General features: G+C 34.9%; 1 protein-coding gene across 1 annotated transcript in view; it reads right to left on the reverse strand.

The window, feature by feature from the left end:
* Positions 1-7533: 7533 nt before the first annotated feature.
* Positions 7534-20681, reverse strand: part of LOC136042508 (uncharacterized) — a 32900-nt gene continuing 19752 nt past the window's right edge. Inside the window, exon 3 of the transcript XR_010621338.1 lies at positions 7534-8181. The gene's annotated coding sequence lies outside the window, so the exon portion shown is untranslated. The remainder of the gene's footprint in view (positions 8182-20681) is intronic.

Raw genomic sequence — 20681 nt, forward strand, 5'->3', positions numbered from 1 at the left:
GACAGGGAATATAAATGATGACCGGGACAAAGGGACACAACTACAACGGGAACGCCGGGGGGCACAGGGGGGATACATAAATGACGACCGGGACACAGTGAATGTTCGAAGAGAAACTACAGACCGGGACAACTGGACACAAACGACGACCGGGACACAAGATTTCTACGACGACCGGGACACCGGGACAATCGTTTCTTGTGACATTATATAAACATTTTCTTATATGATGTCATGCACAGCATAAATAAGATTGTTGAGTTTCCAACGCATCAATTGTTTATATAAAATAATGTCTTTTGGAAGCCCCAAAAAACAAAAATTTGCAGCTGCAGTTGCTATAAATGATGGTTCTTTGAAATCAACACCTGAAACACAGCTTAGATACCAATACAGTTATGAAAACTCTATTTATTTTTGGGACATAGTGCGCGGTAGCGATGCTAGCGGCTGAAGACAGGAAACTGTATTGGTATCTAAGCTGTGGTCTGAATCTAAAAGTCGGAGTATACAACAAAACAAAATTGCGGTCCAGCCTATGGTGTTCTAGTACGATCTTTGCGTCAGAGCGCGGGCTTAGAGGAAGCGCCAAGTTCAGAACTCTGTACCAAAAGCTTCTCCTGGTCAGGATAGGAGTTTTCATAACTGTATTGGTACCTAAGCTGTAACCTGAAATATCAAACGTGACAAGATGTGGAAATCGACAATCTGGACCATCAATTACGATAACACCAATACGGGCAGCTAAAGCAAAAGCCATTGCTAAATTGACTGAAGTAATCAAAACCCAAAAAACGTGTCAAAGCTGAAAATGAACAGCTAAGATATGGGCGGTTAGAAGATGTTCAAAAACGACAATTAGAGCGTATCTTAATTGAAATTTAGAGAAAAGAAACACTCGGTTAGAAGACATGCGACACCAAGCAAGTGAGCGAGTCAAAAGTGAAAATGAAGAGCAAAGACATATGCGGTTAGAAGCAAGCAAGCAAGCAAACAAAAGCAAATCCCGAAATTGTTAGTCTTGGTGCAAGATTCATGTTCTAAATCCCCTACAACAGCTCAGTTTGTCCCTCTTCGGAATTAAACATTATAATTTGAAAATTCCTACTTCACTACATTTAGAAAATTTCTATTCATTGAATTTTCAGAGTCACTTTATGATTCCCAGTCACCTCTTTATACCCTAAAGTGACCTAAAATTTAATTCAATTCAATTTATTTTGAAAACGGGCAGCGGACAAGCCGAATATTCGTTTAGTCGTCAAAACGTAAATATATACACAAACTATAGTCAATAAATAAAATAAGTATAAATATAATAAATAAAAATTTCCTGAATATAAGGAAGTATAAACTTCGCTATTATAGTATTAGGAATTTTGTTACTGTAGTTTTTAATGTAGAAGAGGGGATAAACTGCATTGTTACCAAACAGAATTACCAAACAGAATGTAGTTTTTAATGTAGAAGACGGGATAAACTGAATTGTTACCAAACAGAATGTAGTTTTTAATGTAGAAGAGGGGATAAACTGCATTGTTACCAAACAGAATGTAGTTTTTACTGTAGAAGAGGGGATAAACTGCATTGTTACCAAACAGAATTACTAAACAAAATGTAGTTTTAATGTAGAAGAGGGGATAAACTGCATTGTTACCAAACAGAATTACCAAACAGAATGTAGTTTTTAATGTAGAAGAGGGGATAAACTGCATTGTTACCAAACAAAATACAATGAATCTTAAAATAGGTAAGACAGACACGGAATCTAAAACAGGAGGAAAAACTGCAGAAGTCATAACATAACGAGGGCTACTTAGACCTGGTCTTAGACTTAAATGAAGTTTTAAGGGTTCAAATCAACTTCATAATTCCACAGTTATAATTAGTTACATTTTATGCGCTATTCCCCATTCTTATTTAGCCGTTTCACTTGTTTTAGAACATAAGCGCATTTATGAAAATTCAATTCTATTCATTGAATTTTCAGAGTCACTTTATGATTCCAATCATAAAGGAAAAAATTTGTCCGAAACTGTTTGGACAAATACAATGAATCTTGATATCGCAATCAAACGAAAGTTACAGGAATTATGAAGAAAGATAGCAAAAAGTTAGAAATTAATAACAACGACTGACTCGGAATTGGACAATAACTTGTGTACATTCAGTTTCTCCCAGGAAGATCGAAATTTGAAACCACTGGGATAATCAACGAAAAGCAGTTTATTTTTAAATAAAAACATCAATGAACCACATAGAATATCAGATACCTTTATTCCAGGCACGTATATTAGGATTGGTTTTGGATTCGGAGGATTTAAAAGAAAATAATTGTGTAATTATTTTGAAAATATCCGAAATCTTGCGTTAGATCCCGTCGATAGAATTTTCATATGCTTCAATCCATTTTTCCCACAGGATCTACCACTTTTATTCACAATGAAGACAGAAAACTTTTCGACCAATTTGGTTAAGAGCTAATTGTGACGCAATAAATGAAAAAATTTGTATTTTGAAACCAATTTTAACTAACTATGAGAAGTCAAATATCCCAATGTTTTCAAAACAATGCTAAAAAAGGAGTTAACACTATAAGGCAAGAAATGTGTTGGTATTGTAGCTAGTTCAGACTGGACCATTAAGGTTATCCCAACTACAAACTGGAGTTTGGGGAGAAATCTACAGCCTATTCTAAATTTAAGAATATCAGGTAGATATTGATATAGATATTAATATATATTGATAAGATAGATTATTAGATAGATAGATATCAAATATAAGATGTTAGATATTTTGCGTTAGAAAGGAGTCACACGTCTAGCTTGAAAGCATTTTACCATTTTACAGTAGCAGACTATTCAAAATTTTATTTGACGAAAAAATTAAAATATTAATGAATAGAAAATTAACAGGACTCAGAAGCCCTTCAGTCTCGGATCATCGACGAAAAGATAACATATCGTAATTTACCCCCATAGTTCCTGTTTAAAGGTATCCCATTTTGCCGAAACGTCTGCCATTAAATACTTGTTCAAAATGTTATATGTAGAAGGAATATATGCGCGGGCTCAAATTTTAGGGCTCAAATTTATAATCGTGGTGGGGGAATAAAAAAACAGCAAAAAATGGGCTAATTATATGAGAAGTAAAGAAAATTGTAGTATTTTTTAGGTTCAGGATGGGGCCCAAGTATAAAGCCGTATCCCAGGGGATTAAAAGGTTTGAATCCTGCTCGAAATTTTTGTCCAACTCGTAAAAACATAGCAAAAATAAACATAAACAGTTTATTTATGCGTTTTTGTACCCTCCCCCGGAAAAATCCGTTTTTAGCCCCCACACAAAATCCCGGATACGGACCTGCCCAAGTCCCTGTGTGTACATGCTTGATTAGACAAGTGCTCAATTTCTTCAGGGGGGGGGGGTAACATTGAATAAAACAAACAATTGGGGAATTGTTCAGAAAATATAAAACAAAATAAGAAAAGGCGAAATATATGAGATAAAATCCCGGATACGGACCTGCCCAAGTCCCTCTGTGTACATACTTGATTAGACAAGTGCTCAATTTCTTCAAGGGGGGGGGGGTAACATTGAATAAAACAAACAATTGGGGCATTGTTCAAAAAATGTAATACAAAATAAGAAAAGGCGAAATACCATGAGATATTTCGAGGTTTCGAGGTTTCATATCTATATATATAAAAATAAGTTGTCTGTCTGTCTGCCTGTCGAGTGACGTCATTAAGGATTGAGCTATATGTTGTCATGAAGTTAGTTGTCGACTGACGTCATGTTTGTCAACTGATGATATTACAGACCGGGACACCGGGACACATATGACGACCGGGACGCCGGGACACAGGGAATATAAATGACGACAGGGACACTCAAAGAGAAATTACAGACTGGGACACCTGGACACAAATCACGACCGGGACAGAGGGAATATAAATGACGACCGGGACACAGGGACACAACTACAACGGGGACGCCGGGGGCAGAGGGGGGACATATAAATGACGACTGGGCACAGGGATTGTTCGAAGAGAAATTACAGACCGGGACACCGGGACACAAATGACGACTGGGACACCGGGACACAACTACAATGGCGCGTAACTAATATGGCGTATAACGACTTACGCGCGCGGGGGGGCTTGGGGGGCGCGAAGCGCCCCCACCAACTAGGTGTTAGGGTGGCGCGAAGCGCCACCCAAACAGCTAGTTCTATATAAAATCAAACCTTTTATAAAAGATTCACAACCGTCAAGTAAATTGAAGTCTTTCAAAACTAACAAATCGGCATGAAGAAAAACAAACTCGCAAACAAATTAAAAAATTAAGACCTAAAAATATGTTTTTACCTTTTTGACCTCCCGCACAAATAAGCATCAAATAATTATTCGTCCAGGGATTGATTCAAAATCGGCATTTCTCCAAAGGAAACTTTAGTGAAAGTAGAAAATTTATGGCCTAAGAATGTATTTTTCGTATCCCCCCCCCCCCGAGGAAAAATCTGGTATTAGATAATTCTTCTTTTTTATCTTTCTATATTTTTATACTTCAACTTTTTAAAGGTATAACCATCTAAAAATCAATCTTTCTTCGAAGATTGATCGTTGAGGATTAATGAAACGATTCTTTGAAAGAATGAACTTAAGGAAAAACTGAATACTAGGCTGACATGTATAGGGTTATCCGAGCTCCATAATACAGATGAAAAAAGTTGATATGCAACAGTTGTAGCACTGCTCTGATGCAACTAACGGTAATAATGACGGTAATAACGGAATGACGGTAATAACGGAACGGCAAATAACGGTAATAATAAGTATAGCATAACTTGAACTTGGATCGTGTATCATCTGAATTGCCAAGGAGGTTTCCCATTAGAAAAAATCGTGTACGTTGCATGAAATATTCCACCCTTTATGGAATACATGGCACTTTGGATGTGCACCTGGGAATGGGCAAACAAATCCCTCAAGATTTGGTTTCCACAATGATCTTATAGCATAGTACTTTATTAGATACGTTTATCTACCATTTAGAGTTGGTTCTCTTTTGTCATTTTTCGGTTTATACGCTAAACAAGCATGGGCGTATGGAAGGGGGGACGGCAGCCACCATAGAACTTCAAATTTACACTAGATATTAACTAGTTATTAACTCTTCGTATATTGGAATTTTTCTGTTGGATGTTCACTGGTAGAGGGTTGAAAAGCCGGAAATAAACAGGAATTTCCAAATATCGTTTCCGATATTGATATTTACGTTTTGATATTCAATATTTATTGTTGGTCCAATATAGCCTATAGATACACCAATTTTGATATTTAGTATCGCCCAACTTTAAATTTTTGAATTGAATTTTTGAACAAGAAGCTTTTATCTAACCGTAATGTGATTTGTGTTACATCATTTTTATAGTGTTTAGGTTTATTATATTTTAATATTACAAGATGATAATCAAAAGAGTATAGTAATCGAAAAAAATTATTAAAAATTAATTATTAAAAATTATCGAAAAATTATTAAAAATTATCGAAAATTAATTAATACTGAAGCTCATTGATGATTTATAGCTTTGGTGATTATTGATGAATAAAGATTTCAAAAGTTTAGATCGAACTTGCTGGTCAAGTGAGGTTTTGTGAACTACCGATATAACTTCAGCTCCACTTTCCATCACAAAATCAGCCGCCCTCCCCCCTTAGATAAGATACTGCCTACACCCATGCAAACAAGATTTTATGTGTCCTTTCTTCAGCTACTCGTCTTAAGCTTCAAGCTAGTAGGTAGAAATATTTTCTTATGGCTAAGGAAGATAGCTCCCTTTGCAGTAGGTAGAATTACCTTTTTGTTTTAAAATATATTCCGTGTAAAAAGAAAAATATTTCACAACATATTAACGCCAATTTCTGCAGAAAATTTTCAATAAAAAATCAGCAAAAGAAAAAATTGCAATATAATGGTTTTTTGTCGTTTTTTTTCCCCAAATAGGGTAAAAGCAAAGTAGTATTTTTTTCTAAAAAAAACAGGATCAGTTAAAAGAAGCAACAAACTGTAATTCAGTTTAGGATTTACTAGTCTTGTACACTCATATCCTTATGGGAAAGGTTTGGCGGCCACACCTTCTTTACTAAAGTGAAAGGTTTCGTAAAACATTTTCCATAATGTAGGATTTTCCTTGAAACAAGAACAGGATAGATTTCTCTGTAGTAACTTATCAAACCTGACAATTGTGTAGGAGAGTGGCTTATCTCCGATCCTGAATGTCGTTGCGTTACGTAAATGAAACATTCGGGAATAGATTAGCAGCACAGATTGAGGAAATGCAGGTGTAATTCCATCCTATCCCTACTTTCAATGGTGAAAGATTTTATTAGCCGCGTTATAATCTTAAAATCATAAAAATCTAATTAGTCAGCGGGTATTATAACAAGGCACGCCTTATTCTGCTTCCACGACAATCTAATCCTAAGCCTAAAACAGGGTATTACTTCAATACTAAGATAAGTAACAGAGAAAGAATATAGAATCGTTTGTCAATATAATTAAATTCGCCACTTTTCCAATTCTTAAAGATATATATGGTTATGTAAGTTTGCACTTAAAAAATTCAAACAACCAGATTTCATTTCCACTATCCTGGGTGGACGAATAAAAACATAACCTTTTGGAAGTAGATGCTTAGTCAACTAATCATACTAGCACAATAGGAGAAGACCTGTCACAATTAATCTTTTAATAAAACAGGGAATGTTATCCAAGGTGGAAGAAGTTGATGAAACAGTGGATATAAGCCACTTTTAATGGAGGGGATAATATTCTTTAAAATCGTCTTATAGCTTAGAAACCTCTAGAATTTGCTTTCAAATTTGGGAAAATGAAAGATATTTAATACTTTATGATCTCTCCAAATACAACGATTATTGTCGTTGCAATTAGATCCTAAGCCCTCCCCCCTTGGTGGGACAAGACGTAGACTTATGACATATGAAGAATTTTGCTGATTTTGTTGTGTATTGTTTTTTTTTTACGCAGGAAAACGAATAATTATCACCAAGATAAACTCGGTCTCTTGGCATACAAATTAGTATTATGATTTTTCTGCAACAATTTGCAACATTTAATGCGAAGTAATTAAGAAGTCGAGACTCGCTTCACAGTTATCAAATGGGAATGTATTTCCCTTTCAACCTTCAAGGGTCTCTAATTGCAGCCAGCAGACGATTCATGAAAAATATTGACAGGACTGGGAAGGGGAAACAAATTTTCTTAAAGATGTGGTCTACCTAATTCGTTTTGCATGCTGATTTTCCGAAAAATTAAAGTGCCATTTTCAAGAAAAAACTAAAGGATATATATACAATTAAGACATAAGCATATATATATATATATATATATATATATATATATATATATATATATATATATATATATATATATATATATTGAGATACGTAATACAATATTTCAAAATTTTAAATAAATATATTAGGTTTTGTAAGTTTTCACTAGCAAATCCAAAAACCCGATTTCAGTTTCTCTGTCCTTGGCTGGCACTTTAAGAATAGTAGTCCAAAATAGTGAGATTTTTGTGCTACGTGAATAAGAGTTGTGACCACGTCCACCAATCTACATTGGCTGAATCTCAATCTCAGTAAAGTGCCTTTGTGAATGAGGACTCAACAAAAAAGGCGAATAAGAGTTGTGGATCACGTCCGCCCTCTCCATTGGATGAACCTCAGTCTCAGTAAAGTGCCTTTGTGACTGAGGACTCAACAAAAAAGGCGAATAAGAGTTGTGGACCACGTCCGCCACTCTCCAGTGGCTGAGCCTCAGTCTCAGTAAAGTGCCTTTGTGGATGAGGACTCGACAAAAAAGACGAATAAGAGTTGTGGACCACGTCCGCCACTCTCCATTGGCTGAACCTCAGTCTCAGTAAACTGCCTTTGTGAATGAGGACTCAACAAAAAAAAGCTGAGAAATTCTTACCTAAAACAAGGGATGCTTTACCAGCAGCAGGCGAGACGTGCTGTGTTATCGATATTGTCGGGATTGGTTCTCCTTTGACAGCCATTTCTGTGTTGCAGTTCTGATCGGCAGCACAGGAAGAATTAGAAATATAGTCTAAGATTATGTCTTCGTCGCTGTCATCGTCAAATTTTTCATCTAGAAAAATAACTGTTGGGTTAGCATTTATTACCTAGGGCAAAGAGCAATTAAATGAAAAGATAGGTTGGCAGCTACACCCCCTCCCCTTCTTCGTAAAATGTCAATTACGTATGAAAATATATGTAATATCTGAAAAACAGGGCGATGGTCAGGTAAAGAAAAAAAAAACATTTTAGTTCAGGCCTTTGCGACAAAATCCCAGAAAAATATTAAAGAAGCTTACTCCCCTCGCCTTCGAAAAATTAATTAGATTTTTAGAGCACTGCAATAGCTCCGAGATATATCTCGGATACTATATAGTATTTATACTATACTATGTAGTATATAGATACTATATAGTATCCGAGATATATCTCTTGTTCCCAAATCATTTTCATCTATCATATCAATTTATATGCAGTAGTGTCGGTACTTTTATCCATTTTGTATCGCTTACACGTAAACTGAACATTTCAATAATGAGTAAAAACAAAGGTAAAGGACCGCGGCTCTCTTTCGGTAAAGGTCCGAACAAAGGTTCGGACCCTGAAGGTCCGAACCGGTGGTGCTGATTTCCGTCTCAAGGCCCTTCAGCCAGGAAGTGCAATGGGAGGATGAGGGCCAGCCATCCTCTGCTTTTGCACACCCTTCCTGGGTTTGCTGCATTTCATAGATGTAACATATTTCATAGATGTAACACTGATGACCAATAGATGTAACTTAAATAAATAAATTATGTTCTCTTAATGAAATGAATAAATAAATATAATTAATAAATAATCTTAAATAAATAAATTATGTTAAACTTAATAAATTATTTCATAGATGTAACACTGATGACCAGAAATACCTATTTTTAAAAGCCAAGATCGGTTACAATTTATAATTTAAAGCCACCTAAACCCCTCCCTTGAAAGACAAAAGAAAAATGAAAAAAATCATAAACGTTTGCAATATCCGGAAAACATAACATTATTGTAATAAAAAAAAACTGTTCAAACCTTAGACCCATTCCCTGAAATAATAAAAAGCTTCCCTCTACCCTCGGAGAATAAATTATCCGGATGCCTAGAAAAACGCAAAAGTTCAAATCATTTTCCTTGTTCCAAAATCATTTCCACCGTCGGAATTATCATGGAAACTTCGAGTTATATTTTCACGTTTCTATAGAATATCAAAAGCATTAATTCATTTTTATCAAAATTAAGTAAGCTGCATATTCAAAAGCAAATATCCAAGAAAATTTCAGAACTAAATTGAATCGACTGAAAATAGGCTAGGCTCCCTTCAGAAGGTAGTCGTAAAACGCGTTGCCTGTTTGCCTTGTTAGACTCGCCCTCCCCCCTCAGGTACGCCCCTGTTCCAGAGGGCTAAAGGGATTCTCTCCTATAGATCGGTTTCATACCAGAAACTCAAAAGTGGAAGCTCTTCTTTTCTGAGAATTTAGAACGGTATAATATTAACCAACTGAGAAAATATCAGAATTTTAATCACTTTTTGCTTAATTGACTTACTGATTCGCTTCACAAACTTTGACCAGTGTTTGCATATAGTAAAAGTTATTGGGGAGTGTACAGATGTTTTCAGGGGGATTTTTTGGTTGGGAGGAGGGGGTTATGTGGGGGAAAATTTCCATGGAGGAATTTGTCATGGGGGAAGAAGATTTCCATTAGGGGGACGTAGCATTTTCTAGCATTATTTAAAAAGACAATGAAAAAATAAATATGAAAAAGTTTTTTCAACTGAAAGTAAGGGGTAGCATTAAAACTTAAAACGAACAGAAAATATTACGCATATAAGGGGTTCACCTCCTCCTAATACATCACTCTTTATACTAAAGCATTTTTAGTAATTTCAACTATTTATTCGACGGCCTTTGTGATTCAGGGGAAAAATTTTAGCTTTAATGTAAAGAGCGAGGTATTCACGAGTGGGCGAACCCTCTCATATACGTAATAAAAACATATGAATATAGAAGTTTGTTACGTAAGCTAAATCGTAATTTACATTTATCTATTACTAATGAAAACGTTCTTAAGAAATTAAAAGTTCTAATTGCCATTTTTAGTAACCGAAAAATTGGAGGGCAACTGGGCCTCCTACCCCTCCTTTTTTTCAAAACGATTCGATCAAAACTATGGGAAAGCCATTTAGCCAAATAAATAAATATGCAAAATTCGCTTTAATTATTCACCTGCGGAGAGCCGAAATCAAACATGGATTAACTGAAAAACGTTCAGAAATTAAATATAAAAAAACAAGTTTTTTTTTTTTAGCTGAAAGTAAGGAACGACATTTACTGTTTTAAAAAGTTGAGTTGAGAGAAAGAGTCAAACTTTAGCGTAAAAAGCGGGGCGTTGAAGAGGGAACTTCTCCTTTCATATACGGGGTAATTTCTGCTCGTTTTAAGTTTTAATGTCGCTCCTTACTTTCAGTTAAAAAAAACTAGTTTTTTTTATTTAATTTCATTAGGATTGGACTGACTTCACTTCTTAAGTTTTGTCAGGATATTTTTTGTTCAGTAACATCTGCTACCACGAAGGTGACCTTCCTTATTTGACAAAGAATTAAATTCAGTGCTTAAGGCTCTATAGATGATAATTATAAAAACCAGTACATGAATGAAAATTCAGCGAAGCATAGTCCCACCAGAATTGCACAGCCCTTACGTTTTCTTCAGGAAAAAGTGTACCTCAGAAGGGGAGCATCAAAAAAAATTATAGAATGAGGGGACCGTTCAGAAAATTGATGGAATATCCATATCCTCTCTTACAGATACAGCAAATAAATATAAATAAAAAAAAAGAAACTAAAAAAAAGAACCGATAGAAAAACAACATACCAATACCCAAATTCTTCTTTAAAGCACGATTTACGAAAATAGGCTCAAAATTACAATATAAACATCTCATAAAAGCAAAACCAAATCCAAGTAGTATTTAATATAGATTAGTCACAAAACATAGAAGATGTGCAAATTGTTTGTTTCACTGAAAAACAAACTAAGTACCAAAGAGAACATAATTTCAATCCAAGGAACCATTTAACGCGCAGGTATACTCCTTAGGAAATGAGAATGAGTTTGCAAAAAATAGTTTTTTGGAAAAAATTAAACTCAACCAATTTAAAAATCGAAGCAGCGAACCATGATAAGCGAGAAAAATAAACAATATTTTAGAATTAACATAGGTACTGCCATTAAGAGGAAAGGAAATGACATACATTTTGCAGCAATCTTCATAGTTCATCCTCAAAACGTAAAAATTATTTAGTATTTTTATCAACAGGTAGAAAAAGCGGATTTATAAACCACTAAGTTTTATTAGACTAAATCTTTTGCTGGTTTTACCCGGAATTATTTTAACTGGAATAATATTTTTACAAAATATTAAGATTTAGCGATTTGACACGATATTTTTTAGTGGCAAATTAACGTAAAGCAATTTTTAAAGCGCCAACAGGAGCGTATCATGGATTTCTGTTCGGTTTTTTTTTTTCAGCGGGGTACATATAAAACTTCAAAAGACCCACCAAAATTTTTTATATGCATTTTGTTATGTTTTTACGAGTCAAATAAAAACTTTGGGAGAGGGCCAAACCAGATTCTAGCCGTTTACTCCTCCCCCCCCCCAGGAAAATACCCCCGCAGAAAATATACTCCTACGGAAAATACCCCCCAGAAAATATTCCCCTCCCGTGGAAAATAAGGCTTTCAAAATTTAAGAATTTAACATGATTTTTTTCCGTAGAGAAAAGGAATTTTTGTACTTGTGTATTATACACCACTCACTACAGTTTACGCTGTGTAAAACACAATTCTTACTTCATAATATGCAGAATAATTGTACCTAACACATTTTGAATGCAGACCCGCTATGGTTCATCTCCTCCCCCCTAATGTGCAAATATATACAAAAATTTGTTTTTAACAGTAACGGAGAAACTAACAAAGAAACCAGTTTGTTCTCGAGTTTTACAACTGTAAACTTAAGCAAGTGGCGTATAATACACAAGTTCCGGATTTTTTCATGTCTTTCTTTGTCTTGTCTCGCTCTAAACTGAAAGAAACTAACAAAGAAACAGGTATGTTCTTGAGTTTTACACAGCGTAAACTTAAGTGAATGGCGTATAATACACAAGTACCAAAATCCTTCCCCCTACGGAAAATAAAAAAAAATAAATAAAATTATAAAATTTGGAAAGCCTTATTTTCCACGGTGAGGGGCGGAATCTTCCGGGGTATTTTTCATGGGGAGATAATTTCCAGAGATATTTTTCTAGGGGTTGTCCCCTCCTCAACGCCCCACTCTTCATGGTAAAGTTTGGCTCTTTCTCGTAACTCTACTTTTTAAAACAATAAAAAACTTTAGCGTAAAGAGCGAGGCGTTGCGGAGGGAACAACCCCTTTCATATACGGAATAATGTCTGTTCGTTTTAAGTTTTAGTATCGCTCCTTACTTGCAGTTAAAAAAAATCTTTTTTTTATTTAATTTCTGAAGGTTTTTGAATTAATGCATGTTTTCATTTTGGCTCACCGCACATAAATAATTAAAACGAAATTTGCATATTAGTTTTTTTTCGTCTAAATGGCTTTCTCACAGTTTTGATCAGAAGGTTTTGATACAGAAAAGGGGCTGGGGGAGGAGGCCTAGTTGCCCTCCGGTTTTTGGTCACTTAAAAAAAACAACTAGAACTTTTTATTTATTTTACGAACGTTTTTATTAGTAATAAATATACGTAACTTAAGAATTAACTTACGTAACCAACTTCTATATTTGTATATTTTTATTACGTATATCAGGGGGTTCACCCCCTCGTCAATACCTCGCTCTTTACACTAAAGCTTGAATTTTGTCCCAATTCTTTAAGAATGGCCACTGAATCCCAAAGGTCGTAGAATAAATATTTGAAATTACTAAAAATACTTTAACGTGAAGAGCGAAGTATTGTGGAGGAGATGAACACCCTTATTTATGTAGTAATTTCTGTTCTTTTTGGGTTTTAATGCTGCTTCTTACTTCCAGCTGAAATTCTTTCTTTTTTTATCATTGTTTTTCTTAAATGATGCTAGAAAATCCTGCAGCCCCTTCATGGAAGTTATCTTCCCTCATGATAAATTCCTCCATGGAAAGATCATCCCGCGTAACCCTCTCCCCCCAACCCTTCAACACAAAAAAATCCCTCTGAAAACGTCTGTACACTTCCCAATAACCATTACTGTATGGAAAAAATGGCCAAAGTCAGTAACTTGCAGCCCCTCCCCCAGGGACTGTGGGGGATTATATCATCCCGAAAGACATCATTATTAGGTTTTTCGACTATGCTGAACAAAATGGCTATCTCAGAATTTTGATCCAGTGACTTTGGGCAAAAATAGCATGAGAGGGGCCCTAGGTGCCCTCCGATTTTTTTGGTCACTTAAAAAGGGCACTAGAACTTTTCATTTCCGTTAGAATGAGCCCTCTCGCGACATTGTAGGACAACCGGGTCGATACGATCACCCCTGGGAAAAAAAACAAATAAACACGCATCCGTAATCTGTCTTCTGGCAAAAATAACAAAATTCCACATTTTTGTAGATAGGAGCTTGAAACTTCTACAGTAGGGTTCTCTGATACGCTGAATCTGATGGTGGGATTTTCGTTAGGATCCAATGATTTTTATGGGGTGTTTCCCCGTCTTTTCTACAATAAGGGAAATTTTCTCAGACTCGTAAATTTCGATGGGTAAGACTAAACTTGATGAAATTTATTTAAAAGTATCATAAAAATGTGATTCTTTTGATGTAACTATTGGTATTAAAATTCCGTTTTTTAGAGTTTCGGTTACTATTGAGCCGGGTTGCTCCTTACTACAGTATATTACCACTAACTGATTGATTGACATACCAGTAGAATCAATGTTTTCTTATGGTTTCAACAATATCAATTCTACTGCTTCGTTTTTACTTAATCCCACTAGCCTAAATTTGTTCAATAGCCTTATGGAACACAATAGTTGTAGCATCCTATATATTGATTGTTGCATAGCTCGATGATCAAATGCAGAAAAGTTGGGTGTTACAACTATTTTTATGGGCTTGTAAGTAAGCAACAAAAATTTATGCTTGTTTCTTTTCACGGTTCACTGCAGCAACAAAGAAAGCAAAAGAAAACACTGCCGTAAATCTAAGGTATGCATGAAGACGGATGTTATTAAAGTTATTCAAGATTCAACACTGAAATTATTAGTTAATTGAATTATTAAAAAAAAATATTTTTTAGAAAGACTAATTAGGCTACAGTACTGTTATATTAATCCCTTTAGTTAAGTATTGACATATCAATAGAATCAACGTTTTCTTATGGTTTCAACAATATCAATTCTACTGCTTCGTTTTTACTTAATCCCACTAGCCTAAATTTGTTCAATAGCCTTATGGAACACAATAGTTGTGGCATCCTAAATATTGATTGTTACATAGATCGATGATCAAATGCAGATAACTTGGGTGATACAACCATTTTTATGGGCTTGTAAGTAAGCAACAAAAATTTATGCTTGTTTCTTTTCATGGTTCACTGCAGCAGCAAAGGAAAAAATTTAAGCAACGAAAAAATAAGCAAAAAAAAATAATAACATAATCTGCGATACTTTGTAATGACTAAAGAAATAATTTAGCCCCTTCCCCTAACATAAATTCGAAGTCCCTTAACCCAGCCCCACTTCCCAAAACAAACTTTTACTGTAAGTTACCACTCCTTCCCCCAGCGGAGACAAGAAGTAGTATAGACCAACCAGAACTACGTAAAGGTGTCATCACCATTTTAATTATACCTACTGGCTGTATATATGAGAAATATTCATTTGATTTTGGCTTCAAGTATCCGTTGTAACCGTAACGGATTTATTTATTGGAATGACTGTGTGGAATGGCATCCATTCCATTCCTTTTCTTTTCAAGTTTGATTTCTTGCTTTAAAGTAGTTTCTGTTTGATTTTGAATTCTTTTTTAAATTATTTTTAGGCCCTTTATAAGTTTTAATGTACTCTTTAAATTGTTAAGTAATTTTGTTTTGGTTTTTTAGCCAATTCCTATTTCCTTTTCCTTTAACTGCCGTAGCAACAACATTTAACCTTGTTCAGCATTGCAGGCGATTTTTGGCCTTGATTCTTCTGGCTGCATCCATTTGGAGGATTGCAGTTTGATTTTGATGTTATAGCCATATACCCTTGTTCTGTCATTCCTCTCCAAAAAGTTATCAATGATAAATCATGGGAGTTGACCCCTGGGCCTCCGCCTAACCCTCCATGCCCAAATAAAAAAACTACTAACAATATTTCATTCCAAAAGTCAAAGGAACTGACCCCTGGCCCTCCATTCATGGCCCAACTGCCCCCCAAAAGAAAAAAATTATTAACAGTAGTCTATTTTATTCCAAAAATCATGTGAACTGACCTCTGGCTCTCCTTCCTCGCCCTCCCCAACAACAAAAAAACGTATTAATAATATTTAATTTCAAAAAATCATAGGACCTGACCCCTGGACCTCCCTGCATGGCCTAACCCCCTGTATACACATGACCCAATAATGTAACCATTTAGTATGTCGCTTAACTTTGTTCCATCACTTAGTAACTATGATAGTTATGAAAAGTAGTAAATGAGGATAAAAATACAACTTGTAAATTCGTAAAAGACTTATTAAACATTAAATACAAGTTCTATTAGGGGTATAACAAGAAAAACAGAACGAAGAGATAGAAATGCAAAGCAGACATTTAAAACGAGAGTTTGAAGTATGAGCAATAAAGAATCAACTAATCATTGTTTCTTTTTAAATTTAGTGTCTTAATAAACAGTGTCAAATTTGATGATATCTCAAAAACCTACTAATCAAAATTTTACTTTTCACAATAACGTAGCGAATCTTTTCATCTTTTAAAGTTCGATATATTTCGCTTAAACTTAATTCGCAATTTTATAAGAAAAAGTCTATTATTCCATTTCCACACCCGTCATATCTATTTATTACACGGTCGATGTCTATCTCAGTATTTCGGTGAACGTTTATAATACTTATACGAACCTTTATTAAAGTTCTGAAGTTTGGCCTTTATTTTAATGTTCTAGGATGAACAGATGAGATGATATGTCATATAATGCAGAGCTTTAATTGGATGAAAATCGGTAGTAAAGTGGCCACCATTTCCTCACCAAAATCCAAAACTTAAATTAACAATTTTTGTACTTCTCATACATTTAATTTTTATTATACAAATCCCCTAAAAAAAAAACAATGTTGTAAAAATCACCCCGCTTCGCCGAAAAAACAAGAAAAAACAAGAGCTCATCTGGCACTAGTGACGATGTCGGGAGAGCCGAGAGCCAAGAGCTCATATGGTATGATCTCTAGCAAAATTCTAAGAATCAATAGATTGATTTAAAAAGAAAATCAGAGGCTTAATGCCCGTCAAGATTTAAAATAAGAGCTCTGAGACACGAGGTCCTTCTAAATATCAAAATTCATTAGGATCCGATCACCCACTCTAAGTTAAAAATACCTCATTTTTTTAATTTTTACTCCTTCAGCCACCCAGATGGTTGAATAAAGGAAAACGACTTTATTATGTCAATTTGTGCAAGTCCCTGACGCGCCTACCAATTTACATCGTCCTAGCACGTCCAGAAGCACCTAACTTGCCAAAGCACTATTTCCCCTCCCCCCTAGATCCCCCAAAAGAGAGTAGATCCAGTCCGGTTACGTCAATCACGTATCTACGACATTTGCTTATTCTATCCATCAAGTTTCATCCCGATCTATTCACTCTAATCGTTTTCAAGATTTCCGGTTTCCCCCTCGCTCCAACTCCCCCCAGTGTCACCAGATCTGGTCGAGATTTAAAATAACAGCTCTGAGACATAAGTTCCTTCTAAATATCATTAATCCTTCTAAAGTTCAGTAACTTCTAAATATCATTAATCCTTCTAAAGTTCAATAAGTTCCTTCTAAAGTTCATTAAGATGCAGTCAACCGTTCTTAAATTAAAAATACCTACACTTTTCAAATTTTTTCGAATTAACACCCCACCCCCAACTCCCCCAAAGAGATCGGATTCAGTCCGGTTATGTCGACCATGTATCTAAGACTTGTGCATATTCTTCCCACCAAGTTTCATCCCGATCTCTCCACTCTAAGCTTTTTCCAAGATTTTCCGTTTCCCCCTCCAACTCCCCCAACACCACCAGATACATCAGGATTTGCTGACACGCCAACCAATTCTCATTGTCCTAGCACGTCCAGAAGCACCGAACTCGCAAAAGCACTGGAAATCCCTCCCCAACTCCCCCAAAGAGAGTGCATCCGTTCAAATTATGCCAATCACGTATCTAGAACTTGTGCTTATTCTTCCCATCAAGTTTCATCCCGATCTCTCTACTCTAAGCATTTTCCAAGATTTCCGGTTTCTAAGATTTCTGTTTCCCCCCTCCCATTCCCTGTGTTTCCGGATCCAATTCAAATTGAATTAAATAAAAAAACTAGTTTTTTTTTACTGAAAGTAAGGAGCGGCATTAAAACTTAAAACAAACAGAAATTACTCCGTATATAAAATTGTTTTTAAAACAATTAAAAAATTTAGCGTAAAGAGCGAGGGATTGCGGAGGGGACAGCCCATTATATATATATATATATATATATATATATATATATATATATATATATATATATATATATATATATATATATATATATATATATATATATATATATATATATATATATATATATATATATATATATATATATATATATATATATATATATATATATATATATATATATATATATATATATATATATATATATATATATATATATACTAGCTGTTGGGGTGGCGCTTCGCGCCACCCCAACACCTAGTTGGTGGGGGCGCTTCGCGCCCCCCCAAGCCCCCCGCGCGCGTAAGTCGTTACGCGCCATATTAGCTACGCGCCATTGTAGTTGTGTCCCTATGTCCCACCTGTGAATATATATATATATATATATATATATATATATATATATATATATATATATATATATATATATATATATATATATATATATATATATATATGTTTTTAACTACGTAAAACTTGGGAATATACAACATTCTTTGCTGTCCCATTGTCTGTGCATATAAATAGAATGTCAGGTTTAACGACTCTTGAACATGCAACATATAATGGTCCATGGGAAAACAATCCGTATTCAGATCTATACCTCATGATTCTAATGATTGCCCTTGAGCTTTGTTGATGGTGATTGCTAATCGACGATTCCCTGTGTCGCCATCGTCATTTATATATCCCCCTGAGCCCCCCGGCGTCCCTGTTGTAGTTGTGTCCCTGTGTCCCGGTCGTCATGTCCCGGTGTCCCGGTCGTCATTTGTGTCCCGGTCTGTAAATACATTCGTTTTTGAATTGGTCTTTTTTTAGGTTTTAGTTTTTTACCTTTTTTTAGTTTTTTTTCTTTTTTTTTAGTTTTGTTTTTCTACTTTATTTTTCATTTTTTTTTTCCTTTTTCATTTTATTTTCTTTTTTAGTTTTTTTAGCTTTTTAGCTTTTTTTAGTTTTTTATTAGTTTTTAGTTTTTTTTTCTTTTTAGTTTTTTTGTAGTTTTTACTTTTTTTAGTTTTTAATTTTTTTTTTACTTATGTCCTGGTCGTCATTTATACTCCCTGTGTCCCGGTCGTCATTTGTGTCCCGGTGCTTTGTTGATGGTGATTGCTAATCGAACATTCCTTGTGTCCCGGTCGTCATTTATATTCCCTATGTGCCGGTGTCCCCATGGGAAAAACAATCCGTATTCAGATCTATACCTCATTATTCTAATGATGTATCCCTGTGTCCCGGTCGTCATTTATATTCCCTGTATCCCGGTCGTCATTTGTGTCCCGGTGTCCCAGTTTGTAATATCTCTTTGAGTGTCCCGGTCGTCATTTATATTCCCTGTGTCCCGCTCGTCATTTGTGTCCCGGTCTGTAATTTCTATTCGAACAATCCCTGTGTCCCGGTCGTCATTTATATATCCCGCCTGTGCCCCGGCGTCCCCGTTGTAGTTGTGTCCCTATGTCTCGGTCGTCATTTATATTCCCTGTGTCCTGGTCGTGATTTGTGTCCGGGTGTCCCAGTCTGTAATTTCTCTTTGAGGTTCCCGGTCGCCATTTATATTCCCTGTGTCCCGGTCGTCATTTGTGTGCCGGTGTCCCGGTCTGTAATTTCTATTCAAACAATCCCTGTGTCCCGGTCGTCATTTATATATCCCGCCTGTGCCCCCGGCGTCCCCGTTGTAGTTGTGTCCCTGTGTCCCGGTCGTCATTTATATTCCCCGTGTCCTGGTCGTGATTTGTGTCCGGGTGTCCCAGTCTGTAATTTCTCTTTGAGGTTCCCGGTCGTCATTTATATTCCCTGTGTCCCGGTCGTCATTTGTGTCCCGGTATCCCGGTATGTAATTTCATCAGTTGACAAACATGACGTCAGTCGTTGTCATTTATATTCCCTGTGTCCCGGTCGTCATTTGTGTCCCGGTGCTTTGTTGATGGTGATTGCTAATCGAACATTCCTTGTGTCCCGGTCGCTTTCTCTTTGAGAGTCCCGGTCGTCATTTATATTCCCTATGTCCCGGTCGTCATTTGTGTCCCGATGTCCCGGTCTGTAATTTCGTCGGTCGAAAACATGACGTCAGTCAACACAGAAACATGAAGTCACCTGACAGATCCACAGACAGACAACTTATTTATATATAGATATATATATATATATATATATATATATATATATATATATATATATATATATATATATATCACTATATATACTTTTTTGGTTTTTTCTTTTTTCTTTTTAGTTTTTTTTTGTAGTTTTTACCTTTTGTAGTTTGCTTATTTTTGTTTTTATTTTTTTAGTTTTCTTTTCCTCCTTTATTTTTCACTTTTTTTCCTTTTTTTATTTTTATTTTTTTTTTTTCTTTTTCAGTTTTTAGTTTTTTTATTAGTTTTTAGCCTTTCTTTCTTTTTAGTTTTTTTTCTGTAGTTTTTACATTTTGTTTTGTTTTTTTTTTAGTTTTTAGTTTTGTAGTTTTTACATTTTTTAGGTTTTTTTTTCTTTTTTAGTTTTTAGTTTTTTACTTTTAATTAGTTTTTTAGCTTTTTTATTTTTTTTTAGTTTATTTTCTTTTTAGTTTTTTTTGTAGTTTTTTAGTTTTTTTATTGGTTTTTACCTTTTTTTTTAGCTTTTTTAGTTTTTTTCGTTTTTTCTTTTTAGTTTTTTTTATTGGTATTTATATTTTTTTAGTTTTCTTTTTCTCTTTTATTTTTCAGTTTTTTCCTTTTTTTTAGTTTTTTTCTTTTTTAGTTTTTTTTAGTTTTTACCTTTTTTTAGTTTTTTTTAGTTTTTTTAAGTTTTTTAGCTTTTTTAGTTTTTTTATTAGTTTTTAGTTTTTTTTGTAGTTTTTGCCTTTTTTTTTAGTTTTTTCAGTTTTTTTTTTAGTTTTTAGT

This window comes from Artemia franciscana, unplaced genomic scaffold, assembly GCF_032884065.1.
Source record: "Artemia franciscana unplaced genomic scaffold, ASM3288406v1 Scaffold_1393, whole genome shotgun sequence".
NCBI lineage: Eukaryota > Metazoa > Arthropoda > Branchiopoda > Anostraca > Artemiidae > Artemia > Artemia franciscana.